Source organism: Sturnus vulgaris, unplaced genomic scaffold (genome assembly GCF_052056855.1).
Source record: "Sturnus vulgaris isolate bStuVul1 unplaced genomic scaffold, bStuVul1.hap1 Scaffold_519, whole genome shotgun sequence".
Classification (NCBI taxonomy): domain Eukaryota; kingdom Metazoa; phylum Chordata; class Aves; order Passeriformes; family Sturnidae; genus Sturnus; species Sturnus vulgaris.
In genome coordinates, this window is record NW_028276514.1 from 1 (window position 1) to 19,811 (window position 19,811).

At 47.9% G+C, this 19,811-nt stretch overlaps 2 long non-coding RNA genes across 3 annotated transcripts; one reads left to right on the top strand and one right to left on the bottom strand.

The window, feature by feature from the left end:
- The first annotated feature begins 13,182 nt into the window (after positions 1 to 13,182).
- Positions 13,183 to 16,111, top strand: LOC148217643 (uncharacterized). 2 transcript variants are annotated; one of them, XR_015800911.1, is made up of 3 exons: positions 13,206 to 13,643; positions 14,306 to 14,404; positions 15,914 to 16,111. It is a non-coding gene; the product is annotated as an uncharacterized LOC148217643 (long non-coding RNA). The 2 variants fall into 2 exon arrangements; XR_015800910.1 differs by lacking the exon at positions 15,914 to 16,111 and having other exon boundaries at positions 13,183 to 13,643; positions 14,306 to 15,892.
- On the bottom strand, positions 14,747 to 17,464 carry LOC148217644 (uncharacterized). The gene is made up of 2 exons (XR_015800912.1): positions 16,034 to 17,464; positions 14,747 to 15,716 (listed from the first exon to the last, which is right to left on the bottom strand). It is a non-coding gene; the product is annotated as an uncharacterized LOC148217644 (long non-coding RNA).
- Positions 17,465 to 19,811: the final 2,347 nt, after the last annotated feature.

The following is a 19,811-nucleotide window of genomic DNA, read 5'->3' on the forward strand; positions in this document are numbered from 1 at the left end:
TTACCAGCCACCTGGTCAGCTCAGACAGCAGAGCTGCACACGCTTGTGAGAGCCTGTGAATTATAGCAGGACAAGACATTAAATATATTTACTGATTCTAAATATGCATATGCGGTAATACATGCATTTGGAAAACTATGGGGAAAAAAAGAGGTTTATTAAGCTGCAGAAGAAAGAAGAAAAAAATTGGTTTACAAGGGATGGCAAGCAGTGGATACCAAAAGCTCTAGCCTTACAATTGTTAAAACAACTTCATTAAAGGAGTCGTTCTGTGCCTTCTTTGGGGTGAGGAAAAAAGGCTGAGGGGGGCTCCGACGTGGTTTGGGGCACCCCAAGGTCCCTGGGAGAGGGAGCCGGGCTGCGCTGGAGGAGCAGGTGAGTCGGGCATGGCGGGGGGTCATGGTGGGTGCCAGAACATTGAGAGGGAGGGGTGGGTGTAGAATGCATGAAAAACAGAACCTTAAAAAATAGCTAAATATAGTCTAAAAGGAATGTTTTATTGGCTTGTGTTTGGATAGAGGTAGGGTTTTTTTATAGATACTGTAAATAGAAAAGATAAAGAATAAAAGTATAGAAGCAAATATAAGAAACCAATATATAAATATATTACATTACATTATATTATGTTATGAAAATAGAAATATATAAATATTCAGACTTTAAAAGGAATGTTTTATTGGTTTTTATTTGGTTAGAGGAGGGTTTTTTGAAAATAATATAGGCAAAAATATACAAATATGCAAAAATAGATACTGACATAAAATTATTATAACTATATATGCATATATATATGTAAGTATAAATCTATAGAAATAAATATAAATATAAAATACATGTATGTAGTATGTAATAGAAATAATTTATCGATTTTAATATGTTATATTAAATAGTATGTTATAATAGAATGTAAATAGCATCTAGTATATTAATATACTAGTAAAAACTACATTAAATAGTATATAAATATAGAATACACAATATAGACATATAAATCTACAGATATAAATATGAAAACTAAATAGAAAAATATATTCAAATATAATTTAAAATAATCGAGTTTTTTGTTTCTATTTGGTTAGAGGCAGAGCTTTTAAAGAAATAATATTAAAAACTATGAACCTCCAAATATAGATGGATATAGATAAAATAGAAATACCATTAGTAATATAAATCTATGTATATAATGAATAATAAAATAATATTGTATATATGATAAATAGAATAGCAATTAAATTGAATATATGCAATATGTCTAGATTATGACTAGAAATTAAATATTAAAAAATAGATTATTTCTATATATAAAAGGTTTTTTTTTTCATTTGGTCAGAGGCAGGGCATTTTTAGTTTGGGTCGGGGTTTTTTTGGGGCGTTCATTGAGAGGATTTTATGACGGGTGGGGACTCTGGTGCTTGGAACTCTCTCCCTACTCTGGCTGTCCCTGACAGGGCGGCAGTGCCGGGCTGAGTTGGGCGGCAGTGCTGCCGCCGTGTGGACACAGGCGGGTACTGCACCGTGCCCCTCTCAGGATGGCGGAAGGGCCCGCGGGCCGGGACCCAGCCGTGCGGCAGCGCTCAAGATGGCGGCCTCTCTAGGACCCCGGCGGATAGGCGTCTACATAAAACGCCTGTCCGCGCTCGCCGGCGCCCTCACGCCCGCGGCACCGCGGACCGCGCGGCCGTTGTCGGCACGCTCTGACACGTCCGGGAAAATTGGCGGCGAGCGGATCGGCGTCGGCGATGTAATCAGGCATCTTATGCCTACACACCGGGGTCCTGATTTTTTCCCGCCCTTTCTGCCGCCATTTTTGGCAGGTCAGCCGGGGTGCCGCCCGAGCCGCCATTTTGAGAGTGCGGACACACTCAAGATGGCGGCCTCTCTAGGACCCCGGCGGATAGGCGTTTACATAAAACGCCTGCCCGCGCCCGCCGGCGCCCTCACGCCCGCGGCACCGCGGACCGCGCGGCCGTTGTCGGCACGCTCTGAAACATCCGGGAAAATTGGCGGCGAGCGGATCGGCGTCGGCGATGTAATCAGGCATCTTATGCCTACACACCGGGGTCCTGATTTTTTCCCGCCCTTTCTGCCGCCATTTTTGGCAGGTCAGCCGGAGTGCCGCCCGAGGCGCCATTTTGAGAGTCCCGACACGCTCAAGATGGCGGCCTCTCTAGGACCCCCGGCGGATAGGCGTTTACATAAAACGCCTGCCCGCGTTCGCCGGCATAAAAATAAATATGCATAAATATAAACATAGACATAAACATGCACAAACGTTAACCTGCATAGATAGAAACATAAACATAAACATAAACATAAACATAAACATAAACATAAACATAAACATAAACATAAACATGCAAAACAATAATAATAAATAGAAATAGAAATAGAAATAGAAATACAAACATTAATAAAATCAGTGAGAAAGGGGGTAAAATCAGTGAGAAATGGGGGGGGGAAACCATGAAAAATGATGGAAAAATCAGAGAGAAATGGGGGAAAAATCGGTGAGGAATGGGGAAAAAGATCAACGAAAAATTGGGAAAAATCAGTCAGAAGTGGGGGATAAAAATCAGTGAGAAATGGGGGGAAAAGTCGGTGAGAAATGGGGAAAAAATCAGTGATTAATGGGCGGGAAAATGCATGAAAAATGGGGGGAATAATTCAGAGAGAAATGGGGGCAAATATCAGTGAGAAATGGGGGGGAAAATCAGGAAATATCCATGAAAATTGGGGGAAACATCCATGAAAAATGGCGGAAAAAATCAATGAAAAATGGCGGAAAAAATCAGTGAGAAATGGGGAAAAATGGGGAAAAAGGAGTGATAAATGGGGAAAAAATCAGTGAGAAATGGGGAAAAATGGGGAAAAAATCCACGAAAAATGGGTGGAAAAATCCATGAAAAATCAACGGAAAAATCAGTGAGAAATGGGGAAAACATCATGGTGAAATGGGGCAAAAATCAGAGAGAAATGGGGAAAAATCATTGAAAAATGGGGATAAAAATCAGTGAGAAATGGGGGGAAAATGGGGAAAAACATCAGTGAGAAATGGGGAAAAAAAATCTTTGATAAATTGGGGCAAAAATCATTGAGAAATGGGGAAAATAATCAGTGAGAAATGGGGAAAATTTGGGAAAAATCCAGGAAAATTGCGGGAAAAAAATGCTTGAAAAATTGGGGAAAAAATCCGAGAGAAAATCCCCGGGAATCCCCGGGAAAATCCCCCGGAATCCCCGAGAAAATCCCCCGGAATTCCCCGGGAAAATCCCCCCGGAATCCCCTGGAAAATCCCCCTGAATTCCCCGAGAAACTCATCCCGGAATCCCCGTGATAATCCGTCCGCTATCCCGAGAAAATCCCCCAGGAATCCCCCAGAAAATCTCCCCGAAATCCCCGGGATAATCTCCCCGGAATCCCCGAGAAAAATCCGCCCCGAATCCCCTGGAAGATTCCCCCGGAATCCCCGAGAAAATCCCTCGGAATTCCCGGGAAAATCAACCCGGAATCCCCGAGAAAATCCCCCGGAATCCCCGGGAAAATCCCCCAGGAAAATCCCCGGGATAATCACCCCGGAATCCCCTGGAAAATCCCCTAGGAATCCCCGGGAAAATCCCCCCGGAATCCCCCAGAAAATCCCCCGGAATACTCTGCAATATCCCCCCGGAATCCCCTGGATAATCCCCCCGGAATCCCCTGGATAATCCCCCCGGAATCCCCGATAAAATCCCCCTGGAATCTCCAGGAAAATGCCCCGGGAATACGTGAGAAAATCTTCCCGGAATCCCCGAGAAAATCCCCCCGGAATCCCGTGGAAAATCCCCCCTGAATCCCCGAGAAAATCCCCCCGGAATCCCGAGAAAATCCCCCCGGATTCCCCTGAAAATCCCTCGGAATTCCCCGGGAAAATCCTCCCGGAATCCAAGAGAAAATCCTCCCGGAATCCACGAGTGGAATCCCCGGGAAAATCCTCCAGAAATCCCCGAGAAAATCCCCCGGAGTCCCCGGGAAAATCAACCCGGAATCGCCGGGAAAATCCCCCCAGAATCCCCGAGAAAATCCCCCGGAATTCCCCTAGAAAATCCCCCCGGACTCCCCGAGAAATTTCCCCCGGAATCCGCGAGAAAATCCCCCCGGAATCCACGCGAAAATCCCCCAGAAATCCCTGTGAAAGCCCCCCCGGAATCCCCAAGAAAATCTCCCCGGAATCCCCGAGAAAATTCGCCCGTAATACTCGGGAAAATATGCCCGGAATCCCCTGGAAAAACCCCCCGGAATCCCCTGGATAATCCCCCCGGAATCCCCGATAAAATCCCCCTGGAATCTCCAGGAAAATGCCCCGGGAATACGCGAGAAATTCCCCCCGGAATCCCCTGGAAAATCCCCCCTGAATCCCCGAGAAAATCCCCCCGGATTCCCCTGAAAATCCCTCGGAATCCCCGGGCAAATCTCCCCGGACTCCCCGAGAAAATCCCCCCGGAATCCCCGAGAAAATCCCCTAGAATTCCCCGGGATAATCCCCCCGGAATCCCCGAGAAAATCCCCCCGCAATCGCCGAGAAAATCCCCCCGGAATCGCTGGAATAATCCCCTGGAATTCCCCGGGAAAATCATCCCGGAATCCCCGAGAATATCCCCCCGGTATCGCCGAGAAAACCCCCCCGGAATTCCTCGTAAAATCCCCCCGGAATCCCCGGGAAAATCCCTCCGGACTCCCCGAAAAAATCCCCCGGAATCCCCGAGAAAATCCCCCGGAATTTCCCGGGAAAATCACCCCGGAATCCCCGAGAAAATTCTCCCGAAATACTCGGCAAAATCCCCCAGGAATCCACGGAAAATTCCCCGGAATCCAGGAGAAAATACCCCGGAATCCCCATGAAAATCCCCCCGGAATCTCCGAGAAAATCCCCCGGAATCCCCGCGAATATCCCCCCGGAATCCCCGGGAAAATCCCATGAATTCCCCGGGAAAATAATCTCGGAATCCCCGAGAAAATCTCCCCGGAATCACCGAGATAATGGCCCCGGAATACCCGAGAACATCCCCCGGAATTGCCCGAGAAAATCATCCCGTAATCCCCGAGGAAATCCCCCCGGAACACTCGGGAAAATCCCCCCGGAATTCCTCGTAAAATCACCCCGGATACCCCGGGAAAATCCCTCCGGACTCCCCGAAAAATTCCCCCCGGAATACTCGGGAAAATCCCCCCGGAATCCCCGAGAAAATCCACCCGGAATCCCCTGGAAAATCCACCGGGAATTCCCCGGGAAATTCCTCGCTGAAACCCCTGGAAAATCCCCCCGGAATCCCGGAGAAAATCCCCCCGGAATTCCCCGGGAATATCCCCTCGGAATCCCCGGGAAAATCCCCCCGGACTCCCCGAAAAAATCCCCCCGGAATACTCGGGAAAATCCCCCCGGAATACTCGGGAAAATCCTCCCGGAATTCCCGAGAAAATCCCCCGGAATTCCCGAGAAAATCCCCCGGAATTCCCTGAGAAAATCGCCCCGGAATCCCAGTGAAAATCCCCCCGGAATCCCCGTGAAAATCCCCCCGGAATCCCCGGGAAAATCCCCCAGGAATCCCCTGGAAAATCCCCCAGGTATCCCCGATAAAATCCCCCTGGAATCCCCTGGAAAATCCCCCTGGAATCGCGGGGAAAAAGCCCCCCGCATTTCCCGGGAAAAATCCCCCCGGAATCCCCGATAAAATCTCCCCGGAATCCCTGAGAAAATCCCCCGGAATCCGCGAGAAAATATGCCCAGAATCCCCGATAAAATCCCCCCGGAATCCCCGGGAATATCCCCCAGGAATCCCCGATAAAATCCCCCCGGAATCCCCCAGAAATTCCCCCGGAATCCCCGACAAAATCCCCCCGGAATTCCCGACAAAATCCTCCCGGAATCCCCGGAAAATCCCCCCGGAATCCCCGGAAAATCCCCGCGGAATTCCGGTCCATTTCTGTAGGAGAATAGTTTGTAAGGATAGTGCAGAAGGCACTAGTTGCCAACGAGTTACAGCTGTACTGATTAGCAAGGAGTGGAAACAGCCTTGCCTGCCCAGTGAGGCTGGTTGTTATAAAAGCGTGGGTCAGCTGGCTGCCAGTTTCACTAAGCACAGCTCCAGCTGGAGGTGCAGAGCCTGCTGCAGTGTGGGCTGGAGCCTGCTGGCTGTGCTGCGAGGAGGAAGGGACACGTGGCCGTGCAAGGGATGGACAAGGTGAGAGGATGCTGTGTGTGGGACAGACAGGCTCAGGTGGCTGGGGAAGGGACAGGCTGGGGTTTAGCCAGTCGTACAGAGGAGAGGAGGAGTCGGGGCTGTGTGGAGCTGCCTGTGAGAAAAGGAGTCAGAGTTGCCTCAAAGAAATCTGTGGAGAGAAGGCATGAAAAGTGTGTAATGAAAGACTAATGTTGGTGCCTGTCATGTCTGTCTTGATATAATTGCTACACGTTTTCTCGGAATGCTTGAATTTAGACATAAAATGAAAACTTTCTTGTAAGAAAGGAATGCATTTCTCACCAAAGTGGTGTAGGGTGGGGGATCACAACTCCCAGATGGCCTGGAAGCGGAACGGCCACAGGGGTTACTGTAACTGGGCCTCCAGTACCAAAGCCCCAGTGGGTTTAAAGGCTAGAGCTGGGCTGGGATTAGCACGGGCTATGCAGCTGGGCTCATGCACAGGTCTGTCAGCACTCCTACCCGAGGACAGTCCCTCACCTAGGGAGAGGTTCTAGGCCTGGAGATGAGGCTGAGTTTGGGAAGGGTGATGAGGACATGGTTAGGGAGGGATGTAAATGCATCTCAAAAGACTTAATTTTGAGGGGTGGCAAGCATTAGCTATAAACCAGTAAGTATTTACAGCTAAAGGCTGGAGGTGGGGGCTGTCTGAGGAGGAGAGGACTGTTTAAGGCTGAAGTTGGAAGAGAAACCTTGGTGAAGCTTTTGCGTTAGAAACGGCCTCACCTGCCAAATCAGATTTTTGTCTTCAGGATTGCATGAGTGAGGATGCCACAGCCAAGGAAAAGGTTCAGGTTTGGGAGGCAAAGGCGAGTTAGGCAGGGCTGCAGGGCTGGGGCTTGGCTGTTTCCATACTGCTCAGGGCAGCAAAGGGTAGCTGGCTCACTGGGCCTTGGATCTAGAACTCTTTCTGGAACAAGGTGGAGAGCTGAGGTTCATGCAAGGAAGGGGCCAGGAATTCTTTGTCTGACTGGAAAATGCCAGAGGGGCAGTGTGTGACTCGGATAGGATGATATGTTCGTCTGGCGAGAGTCACAAAAGAATATTTTGTTTTACTGATAACTGGGCAGCTCAGAAGTTACTACTTGACTTAGTTGCTGCTCCCATCTGTTGCACACATAAACAGAGCAAAGCAGACGAATTCTCTCGGAGCCTGAGGTCTTTGACTGGCCCTCCAAAAATGCTGCCCGCTAAAAAACAGACGTGGGGGAGGAAAGTTGTCAGATACAATAGAGCAAGAAAAGGACACGGGCTTCAAAGTGCCCTCCAGCAGACCATGGAAGTGACGTGTCTGGAAGTGAAACCAGCAGTCTGCTTCCCCAGCCTCCTGGAAGCCTCTAACAGCTACACAGGCAGTGAGGGGAGAGAACAATTCAACCTAAAAATAATTTTCAGTAGCGTTCTGCACTGCTGTTAAAAATACTGCAACCAGGGAATGTGGTGTGGTGATAACTATTAGGCCTGTAAGTCTGGTAACTGGGGCTTTTAGCTCAAACATCTCGGTATGGCTACTTTGAGCCTTGTAAAAGCTGCGTTAAGTCCAATTTCTTGGGTAGTTCTACTAGCTCTAGCCTTGCTTTTCATCCCCTCAGTAACAAAGCAACTCCCTCTCGAGAATGTTATTTACTTTCCATATGATGTGCCTACCAATTTCTGGAATTGCAAATGTCTTTGGATACATGCGTAAATTTAAGTTTCAAGAAAGCTGTCAAGCTAAAACAAAGGCTTGCCATAATGCAGAAGAAAATGTTTTATGGAAGAACTGAGAAGTCCCTACCTGGGCATAGAATTTGCTATACGAAGGTGTGTTCCAAACGGATCTGCCATCTAAACAAGCAGAAAAATAGTTGGAATGTAGTGAGTTCAATTTAACTATTGCTAGAAATAGGAATTATTAGCAGAGCTTGGAGCATGATATCACTAGCAGCAGTAAGACGCTTTTAGCTTGCTTCTCATCAATTACTTGTAAAAAGCATTTGTACCTAGTGTGTAGCAATTAATATTTCCCCATTTTCTTCCCCCCCGCCCCCCAGTCTCAGGTACTCCTTTTATTTTACCCTTTTCTGTCTTGTAACATCACCTTCCTTTATTTTATTCTATCTTCTGTTCTCAGAACATCGCAGCATCCTCTGTCAATGTGAAAGCATTTGTTCATCCTGTCTTGGAATGGCTGTCAATGTTGCCCTCTTCTGGATCACTTTTTTTTTTTTTTTTTTTTTTTTTTTTTAACAATATGTTGCTAAATGTCAGGAAAATTAATCCACAAACACCAGCGGTTTATGTCCAAAAAGGAAACGGAGGAGTCCTTTTTGCTTTATTCGAATAAAGGGAGAGGCCATGGGACATTCCCCTGGGATCTCTCAAATTTTTGGAGGACGCAGCCTCCTTTTTATCCTATTTTCCCGGCCGCATTTCCCTCTCTCTTTTCCCATTGGCTGAGGTACTTGAGAGGCACAGACTTCCCGGAACGCCTGATACCTGAAATTCCCCTCTAATGTATAACCCTCCCTTTTAATTTTTAATTCTTCTAGAATTCATAGTTTCCCCCCGTTGCTTCTTTCATCTTTCGATATCCAATTTCATTTATCAGCAGCCCTGCAGTTTGTTTGTAAAGGCAACTATCTCTTTCCATTCATCAATCAGTGGAATCCATCCCATTGTTTCTTTTATCTCTCAGTGCTAGCCTTATCTACAGGCTGATCCACAGCTCATTTGTAAAGACAAATTCAACATTCCTCTCAGCTAATAAATGAGAAGTTAGCTGAAAAAAGTAAAAACTGGATTTTTTTTCTGGTGTGTGTCGGACAATACAGTGGAGAGAATTTGCGGGAGGATGATCGAGGATATCCTATTATAATATCGTTCTCGGACATTTTACTATTTTAGATCATCAGTTGTATTCTGAAAGAAATCTATTTTAATGATATGTGTACGTTTGCACGAAGTTATAGTTAAATATAGCTTGCGGCTGGGCTCTTTAATGAATAGGGGTATTTTTGGTTTTAATTCAATATTTTATGCTTGTGGTGTGTAGTGTGCTGATTTATTTTTTAATGTTATTTACTACGTGCGCTTTTGTTTTTGAGTGAAGGTAACTTTCTGGATGGCTTTGTATTTGAGGCAGAATGAATTGAAGTAGGTTTTTAAAACTGATTTTTCATATGTACGATGGGGAGTTTAGTAGGGGCAGCTCTGATGGTGGGGGCTTGGTTGTTAATTTTATCAGACGGCTTTTGTTAGATACAGCTTTTAATTCTGGAAAGTTTTTTTTCTAATGTCGTGCTTTGAAGGTGGTTTTCGAGGATGTATGGTATAGCTTTATTTTGTTTGTAGATGGTGTATGATAAGGGCTATGGTCTATTTATCTAATGCCATGTTTTCTCATTCAGGTGTTGATAAGGGAGTTCTTGAATGGCGTTTTGTGTTGTTTTTGTTTTTGGTGGGGCGTTGTTTTTAAAGGATACCTTGATAAGGTTTGCCGATGGCGTTCTAGGCTGTAGCATAAGGCATAGGGTAGTTTTTGAATTATTTTGTGGTGGCTTTGATTCTTGCCAGTATGTAGTGTTTGTTTGAGGTAATGCTGTGTAGCTAATTTCTGTTTTCTTATTAATATTAGAATTGGAGTGTTGTAGTATATGGGCTGTTATTATATCCTAGGGGTTCTATTTATTTGGTTTGATTGTTTTCTAGTTATGGATAATTTTTCTCAAAAAACCATTTTCAGAATTTCAGGCGTGACACAAAAGAACACTCAGATTGCTGGAAGGGAAACGTGTGCCCAGATTGTCTCGAAGCAGTGCTGCTGTCGGTTCTCGTTCAGTCGTGTCTTCTGAAAATGAGACTGTTGTATTCATTGCGCTGTGCTAAACACTTGTCATTCTCCCAATGCCAGGAAACAGATGAAGCTTGAAGAAAGAGGAAGGAATTTGGAAGCGTACAAACAAGCTGAGAAGAGGTTCAGAGATCAGGGTGCTCACTGGCAGCAGGGGCTGGGGTTAGGGCTGAGCAGGAGCAAAGCCGGAGCACATCAACCTCACCTCGTGTTTTCTCGGGGGCTTTATGGCCCTGGCAAGAGAGAGATGTTCACTGACGAGTCCCAGGCCGAGCCGTGAGCACAGCATGTTGTGTTGGAGCTGGGGGTTTTTTTTGAGACGTTCAGCAGCCACACTCTCTAGTCAAGAGTCCTGAGGTTTGTTGCTGCTCCACTTTCATCCTCATATCCAGCTTCCAGCCCTTTTCTTCTCTCTGTCCAGTGTGTCTTTTGTGTTCCTTTCTTGTCCTGTGTGCTCCCCATCCCATTCCCGTTCCCTACGGAGGGGGAGGGTGTGGAGACTGGGGGCTCCGACGTGGTTTGGGGCACCCCAAGGTCCCTGGGAAAGGGAGCCGGGCTGCGCTGGAGGAGCAGGTGAGTCGGGCATGGGGGGGGGGGGGGGGGTCGGGTCATGCTGGGTGCCAGAACATTGAGAGGGAGGGGTGGGTGCAGAATGCATGAAAAACAGAACCATAAAAAATAGCTAAATATAGTCTAAAAGGAATGTTTAAATGCTTTTTATTTGGGTAGAGGCACGGTTTTTATAGCTAATATAAAAATAAAATATAAAGAATAGAACTAGATTGGTATACATGTAAAATATAATGAAATCTAAGTAGCAAATATCTATGAAAAATCTAGTGTATAACAGAAATAATGCAAATATAAGAATATGTATAAATATAAAATAGAGCTATGAGAATGGGAATAAGAATGGGGTAAAACATCAGTGAGAAATGGAAAAAAACCACATGAAAAATGGTGGGAAAATCAGTGAGAAATGGAGAAAAATCAGTGAAAAACGGGGGGGGAATCTTTGAAAAATGGGGAAAAAAATCCGTGAGAAATGGGGGAAAAAAAATCCATGAAAAATGGGGGAATAAATCAGTGAGAAACGGGGAAAAGTGGGGGAAAAAATAATTGAGAAATGGGGAAAAAATCAGTGAGAAATGGGGGAAAAAATCCGTGACGAATGGCGGGAAAAGTCATTAAGAAATGGGGGAAAAATCAGTGAGAAACAGGGAAAAAAATCAATGAGAAATGGGGGAAAATTTGGGACAAAATCAGCGAGAAATGGGGGAAAAATCAGTGGTAAATGGGGGAAAAGTCGATGAAAAATGGGGGAATATTCAGTGAGAAATTGGGGGGGGGGGAAATCAGTGAGAAATGGGGAAAAAATCCATGGAAAACAGGCAAACAATCCATGGGCAATGGCGGGAACAGAGCGAGCTGTTGTTGCTCGTGCTGTGGTGGCCGATGCTGTGGGGAAAAAATAAGTGAAAAATGGGGGCAATAATCAGTGATAAATGGGGAGAAAATCAGTGATTAATGGGCGGAAAAATGCATGAAAAATGGAAGGAAAAATTCAGAGAGAAATGGGGGCAAATATCAGTGATAAATGGGGAAAAAAAATCAGTGATTAATGGGGGGAAAAATGCATGGAAAATGGGGGGAAAATTCAGAGAGAAATGGGGGCAAAAATCAGTGAGCAATGGGGGGGAAAATCGGGAAATATCCATGGAAAAATGGGGGGAAAAAATCAGTGAGAAATGGGGGAAAAAATCAGTGAGAAATGGGGGAAACATCATGGTGAAATGGGGAAAAAAAATCTTTGATAAATTGGGGAAACAAATCATTGAGAAATGGGGGAAAAAAATCAGTGAGAAATGGGGAAAATATGGGAAAAAATCCAGGAAAATTGCAGGAAAAAATGCATGAAAAATTGGGGAAAAATCAGTAAGAAATGGGGGAAAAAATCCATGAAAAATGGCGGGAAAAATCAGATCGGCGATCGATAGCTAATGCGTGCCTATGGATTAGATCGGCGATCGATTGATCACGACTACCGATCGATTATATCGGCGTTCGATTGCTAATGCCTGCCGATCGATTAGCCCGGCGATCGATTGATCGCGCCTGCCGATCGATTAGATCGGCGATCGATTGATCGCGCCTGCCGATCGATTAGATCGGCGATCGATTGCTAATGCCTGCCGATCGATTAGATCGGCGATCGATTGATCGCGCCTGCCGATCGATTAGATCGGCGATCGATTGCTAATGCCTGCCGATCGATTAGATCGGCGATCGATTGCTAATGCCTGCCGATCGATTAGATCGGCGATCGATTGATCGCGCCTGCCGATCGATTAGATCGGCGATCGATTGCTAATGCCTGCCGATCGATTAGATCGGCGATCGATTGATCGCGCCTGCCGATCGATTAGATCGGCGATCGATTGAGCGCGCCTGCCGATCGATTAGATCGGCGATCGATTGCTAATGCCTGCCGATCGATTAGATCGGCGATCGATTGATCGCGCCTGCCGATCGATTAGATCGGCGATCGATCGATCGCGCCTGCCGATCGATTAGATCGGCGATCGATTGCCAATGCCTGCCGATCGATTGCTAATGCACACTATTTGCACACTCCTTGCACACCCTTTGCACTCATACAGAGGCAGGAGGTTTCTCAGTTCTGGTCGGGGTTTTTTGGGGCGTTCATTTCGGAGGATTTCCTCAAGGATTGGGACACTCCTTGATTCCATCCCTTGCCTGTCTCCCAAGCGCCACCCTGTGGGCAGAGCGCGGTACTGCGCGCCTGCCTCTCCCAAGATGGCGGCTCGGGTGTCGCTCCCCGACCTTCTAACTCTGGCTGCAAAAGGAGGGGGGCACAGCAAGGAGCCCGCTCGCTCTAGTGGGATGCCTGCGCACGACGCCGACACCGATGCCACGGGTGCGATTTTCGGCGGCGTTTCCAATCGTGCGGACATCTCCTTCAGCCCGCTTCGGCCCGGGGAAGAGGGGCGGGGCCGCCAGCGATGGTCCCGGCGCAGCCCGGGCAGGCTCGGGGCGGAGCCGGGGCTTGGCGAGGCGGGGCACGGAGGTCCCGGGGACGGGACCGGGCGGGGCCGGGGCGGTGCTTTAGGGGCGGTCCCCAGTGGTCCCGGGCGGCACCGGGGGCGGGGCCGGGTGATCCCGGAGCGGTACCGAGCTGTGCTGGGGACGGTGCTGCAGGGGCGGTGCCGCGCCCGCCTCAGGGTGATTGAATGCCCAGAAATCGCCTCCTCTGCCCCGTGCTCACACTGAGCTGCGGGCTGCAGCGTGCTGTCGGAGCTCCGCACACAGCACGGATTTGGGCTTCCCCTCCTCTCAAACCCTCTCCCCCTTCTTCCTCCTCCTCATCTTCCTCTTTGTCCTCTGTCACTGCTGAGGCTCTGGAAAGAACTGAAATTCTGCAGGGAGACATGTCCTCTCGTGGCCCCAGGGACTGCCTCGGCACGGGCCACGAGCGCCTCCGGCCCCTGCCTTCTCCTGCTTGAAAAGATCACCTGGAGCCCGAGCTCGGGGGGGTGAAATCAGCTGAAATCCAGGTAACTCTGTCAAGTGCCCCCCAGGGACATCGGCGGGGCTGGGGGATGAGGGTTTGAAACAGCAAATTCTTTGGAATATACACCTGTCCCTGTGCTGATGCTGCTGAGCTTCCTGCCACAGTATATCCCCACTCCATGAGGCGCTGTGAGGTTATGGCAGTGGGAATTGAGCAGGGAATTCGGGGCTATGGGCATAATTCACGGGAGCTAGCAAAGCTGACAGCCAACCCCAAATCGGGGCACAGCACAGAGAACAATCTGTGTGCTGCCCTGTCAGCTCAAGCTCCTGGGCTGGGAAGTATTGGGAGTTAAATGTATGGAATTACACAAATCACAGCAACTGGCATCACCCAGAGGGACAATCCAAGGCCCAAACAATTCCTCCACAGTCCACTCTGGGAAAAACACCCTGTGCCTGCCAGGAGCTCTGACCCTGCTTTTCCTACCAGCTCCTGAGCAGTGTCAGGGCCACCACGAGGCCTTTAAAATCCAGATAAACCCCAAATCCTACACAGTGAATAATCCAAAGAAAGTACTGAATTGTTGTCATTAAAAGCTCAAAACTCATTAAGAATTCTATGACAACAGTGTAATGGACTCCCAGGAACCTCATGAATGCTCTCGGTTTCATTTTTGTGTATTTTTACTCCCTCATTTGGCAGCTTGTAAAACTTATCCTGGAATTCAGAGGTCAAGCAGGATCGACTTTGGATTGACCTTCACCTCTGTTCCCACTTTGTGCAAACACAACTCGTGCCCAGGTGGGTGAACTCATCACCTCAGCTTTTCACTCCAGAGTATCCCCTCCTTATTTCCCTGTAGATGAACTCAGATCCACTCCTCACCTCCACTGGTCATCCAAGCGTCCATTCTGTTCCCCACAGGCCCTGGTGGCCCCAGGGAGCTCCCTTGGCCTTTCTCCTGCCCCTCTGCAGCCCGAGGTCGCTACACAAACAGTTCTTGTGTCCCCTCTAAATGACCCCGGGTTTTCTGCTCAATGAATGGCATGACCCGTGCCCACTGCTCATGATTCACCCAACCAAAATCAAGAGCAAATGTTGCTTGGGCTTTAAGAACTTGAAATAACTCTGAAGCAAAAGAAATCACCTTTTTCTTCTGGTTTTTATTTTTATTTTTTCATTTAAGATGCTGGACTTGCCTCTGTGGATGTGTGCTGAGCTCTCACTGCAGGGGACTGTCAGGCCTGAATGGCTGTGAGTTCGTGTTCTTCTCAGTAGGGAATCAGAAATTATTCTTAGACCATAGAATTGTTTTCTGAAACCTTTCCCCTTTCCTCTTTGTGCCTTTGAATTTTTCAGCTGTTCCCTGTTGTCACTTCCCCTGCCTGACTTCTGTGCAGCTCCTAGCTGGGAAAAACTGGGAAAACTTAGGGGGTACAGAGGTGGAATTTTTGGCTGGATTTTTCTAACATTTCTAATTTTGCTGAACTTATTTCCCCAGTGAGAAGAGCACGAACTCACAGCCATGCAGGCCTGACAGTCACTGCGGGAAATCTGACACAGTATTAATAAGTAACCTTTCCTGAGAGCAGTCACCACCCCAGTCCTCCAGCCTTGTCAAATGTTTGCAATGAATGGAGCCAAGTTCTAATCCTTAATCTAAATTTATGTCAGCTTTTGTTAGAAAGATACCGGACAGTAAATCATACAAGAGAATTTAAAAATTGCACAAAGAATAACCGGCCCAGACCAAACCCAACCGCCCCCATCACCGCTCCACCCCAATTTTGGGAGAAACAGTGATACAGTTTATAAATACTCTCCTTCCACACTATTCAGTCCTTCACCGCACATCCCCAGAGAGGAGTCCCTCAGACCTTGCTCCCCTGAACACCAGGAGAGCTGGAGTTTCACCCAGATCCCACATTCCCATGGCAGTTAATCCCAGCAGGGAGGCAAAGAGGAACCCTGCATCCTCTGACATAGCCCACAGCACGGGCAGCACCAGGAGCCCTCCAGGCTCAGACCTCTGGTGCTGAAGCCTCTGGGCTTTGGCTGATCAAACACCACAGCTCTTGGCAAAGATGGCAGGAGAGTCGTGATTCTTCCTGTCCTGAAAGAGAGGAGGAAAAGAAAATTAAGTCGACTGCAGAAGGATTCCAGCTCTCAACTTCTGCTCTGATTCCTCACTCTGGGGTTTTATCCATGACAAGTGACACCAATTCAGAGTGCCCTTTTCCAGCATTTTTATTCCTAACTATTAAAAGGATGCTCATTTCTCTTATTGTATTCTTTGCTTAATTTTATTAGAGGCATTTTCATCCCAGACCCCACTTGTCAGTTCTTCAATCCTTTAGCACTGGACTTGGCACAAAGGGATACCCGTGGTGCTGCATCACAAGAAATCCCAAAGAGAAACCCCTTCCAAACCTGACGGAGAAAGCTTTCAAGGCACTCCAGAACACAGACAGCTTTTCCTGCCTTGTCAGGCCACACCAATTCTGTCCCATCCACCTGAACTGTGCAGGTGAGGAAAAGGCTTTCCTTGCTCCTCGGGAATCACTGTCTGAGACCACAGATGTCCATCCTGGGCAGCACCTGGAAACAACGTGGGAAAGGCAAAATGAGAGTGTTTTCTATCAGAAAATTACTACTACTAATAAATAATAATCAGAACTTCTGGACAAATTTAGTAACATCACTTTGATATGAGAAATACAGGCCATGCCCATCCTTCTAGCCCAGGTGAAAACAGGAAGGAGAACTAGAGGAAAAGCAGAGTCCCTTATTTGATCTCTGGACACAAACTGAGGCCTTTTCCCTGTGAAACCAAACTCACCCTTCCAGGGTTCCTGAGATCAGCTACGAGGAGGCTTTTGGCACTCCAAGAGCAGCTGGGTCACAGCTGGATGCGGCTTGGGTCTGGGAGACACCGTGCTCCTTCTGGAATTATAGCACGCAAATGCCTGCTCCTGGCCCCAGGCCCGGAGATAAAATCTGTGGGGTTTTTCCCTGTGCAACATTGTTCACCCCTCCCAGGTTCCTGAGATCTGCACAGAGGAGGCTTTGGGCACCCCAAAGGCAGCCAGGGTTACAGGTGGGGGCAGCTTGGGGCTGGGAGAAATCCTCATCCATTTGGAATTTTATCAGGCAGAAACCTGGCTGGGTGCACAGGTCTCTGGACACGACCAGTGGCCCTTTCCCCTGTGAAACAAAACTCACCCTGCCAGGCTCCTGAGACCACTTAGGAGGAGGGGTTTGACTCTCCAAGAGCAGTCGCAACGAGAGATGCTCACACAGAAGGCCATGCAGAAGAGGAAACGAGCGCACCCGCAGCCCCCCAAGGCGCGCCCCAACGCCCCAGACCCGGCACTGCCAGCTCGGGCAGTCCCATAAAGCATCCCCCGCCTCCGCAGCGGCGGGACAGGCGGGGCCCGGGGTCCCCGGGTCCGCACGGGCAGTCCCCGCGTCCCGGCCGGTCCCGAGGGTCCCGAGGAAACCGAGCGTGCCCGGAGGCGCGGCAGGACGGCAGCGCAGCGCCGCCTGGCGGCGGAGCAGGAGAGCAGCGCCGGGCCCCATGGCAGTATCGGTACCCGTGCGCCCCCTGCTGTCCGCGGCGATGCAGCGCCCGATGCCGAGTTCCACGCCCGTGTCGCCGAGGGAGAGGGGCACCGCTGGCTGGGGCCTCCCCGCCGACACGGACAGAAGCCGAAGCAGAAGCCCCGGTGCCATTGGCGGCCCCTACCCAGCGGGCCGGGCTCCGCCGGGCCCGCGGCCCCGCGCGGTATCGGGTCGGCCCGCTCCCGTCTTCGTCGCACCCGGGCCCTGCTCCTGGCATGAAGCGCGTCACCGCCCCGCGCCGTCCCGCCCCCCGCGCGTCATCGCGTGCGTTCGGCGGCCCGCCCCGGGGGCAGTGCCGGGGGCGCTACCCGGGGCGGTGCCGGGGCAGTGCCGGGGGCGGCACCGGGGGCGGTGCCGGGGCGGTGCCGGGGGCGTTCCCGGTCGCCGTGCCGGGGTAGCCCGGGGAGCGGTTCCGGGAGCGGTTCTGGGGGCGGTGCCGATTGCAGTCCCGGTCACTGTCCCCAGTCCCCGTCCCCAGTCCTGGTCCCGGTCCCAGTCCCCGGTTCCGGTCCCCGATCCTGGTCCCAGTCCCAGTTCCCCGTCCCGGAACCCGATCACGGTCCTGGTCCCAGTCCCCAATCCCGGTCCCGGTCCCTGTCTCCAGTCCCCGTCTCCGATCCCGGTCCCGGTCCCTGTCTCCAGTCCTCGTCCCCGATCCCGGTTCCGGTCCCTGTCCCAGGTCCCCGTCCGCGATCCCGGTCCCTGTCCCATTTCCCCATCCCGGTCCCCGATCCCAGTCCCGGTCCACGTCCCCGATCCCGATTTTCCCCCCCCTTTCACACTGATTTTTCCCCCGATTTATCAATGATTTTTTTCCCCATTTTTTCCCATTTCTCACTGATATTTTCCCCCATTTTTCAGGGATTTTTTCCCCCATTTCTCACTGATTTTTTTTCCCATTCTTCATGGAGTTTTCCCCCCGTTTTTCACTGATTTTTCCCCATTTCTCACTGACTTTTTCCCCATTTTCCCCCATTTCCCACTGATTTTTCCCCATTTTTCATGGATTTTTCCCCCCCGTTTCTTACTTATGTTTTTCCCCGATTTCTCATTGATTCCCCCCCCCCCCCCCCCCATTTCGCACTGATTTTTTCCCCATTTCTCACGGATTTTTTTCCCCATTCTTCAGGGATTTTTTTCCCCATTTCTCACTGATTTTTTCCCCATTTCTCAATTAACTTTTCCCCACTTTTCCCCGTTGCTCACTGATTTGTTCCCCCATTTTTCATGGATTTTTTTCCCCATTTCTCACTGATTTTTCCCCCCCATTCTTCATGATTTACAGGATACTCTATCGTTAATGGAAAGCAATTAAAGGAAGGGGGGAGGTTAGCAGCCACCTGGTCAGCTCAGACAGCAGAGCTGCACACGCTTTTGAGAGCCTGTGAATTATAGCAGGACAAGACATTAAATATATTTACTGATTCTAAATATGCATATGCGGTAATACATGCATTTGGAAAACTATGGGGAAAAAAAGAGGTTTATTAAGCTGCAGAAGAAAGAAGAAAAAAATTGGTTTACAAGGGATGGCAAGCAGTGGATACCAAAAGCTCTAGCCTTACAATTGTTAAAACAACTTCATTAAAGGAGTCGTTCTGTGCCTTCTTTGGGGTGAGGAAAAAAGGCTGAGGGGGGCTCCGACGTGGTTTGGGGCACCCCAAGGTCCCTGGGAGAGGGAGCCGGGCTGCGCTGGAGGAGCAGGTGAGTCGGGCATGGGGGGGGTCCTGGTGGGTGCCAGAACATTGAGAGGGAGGGGTGGGTGTAGAATGCATGAAAAACAGAACCTTAAAAAATAGCTAAATATAGTCTAAATGGAATGTTTTATTGGTTTGTGTTTGGCTAGAGGTAGGGGTTTTTTATAGATACTGTAAATAGAAAAGATAAAGAATAAAAATATAGAAGCAAATATAAGAAACCAATATATAAATATATTACATTACATTATATTATGTTATGAAAATAGAAATATATAAATATTTAGACTTTAAAAGGAATTTTTTATTGTTTTTTATTTGGTTAGAGGAGGGTTTTTAATAAATAATATAAATAATATAGGCAAAAATATACAAATATGCAAAAATAGATACTGACATAAAATTATTATAACTATATATGCATATATATATGTAAGTATAAATCTATAGAAATAAATATAAATATAAAATACATGTATGTAGTATGTAATAGAAATAATTTATCGATTTTAATATGTTATATTAAATAGTATGTTATAATAGAATGTAAATAGCATATAGTATATTAATATACAAGTAAAAAATACGTTAAATAGTATATAAATATAGAATACACAATATAGACATATAAATCTACAGATATAAATATGAAAACTAAATAAAAAAATATATTCAAATAGAATTTAAAATAATGGAGTTTTTTGTTTCTATTTGGTTAGAGGCAGAGCTTTTAAAGAAATAATATTAAAAACTATGAACCTACAAATATAGATGGATATAGATAAAATAGAAATAACATTAGTAATATAAATCTATGTATATAATGAATAATAAAATAATATTGTATATATGATAAATAGAATAGCAATTAAATTGAATATATGAAATAT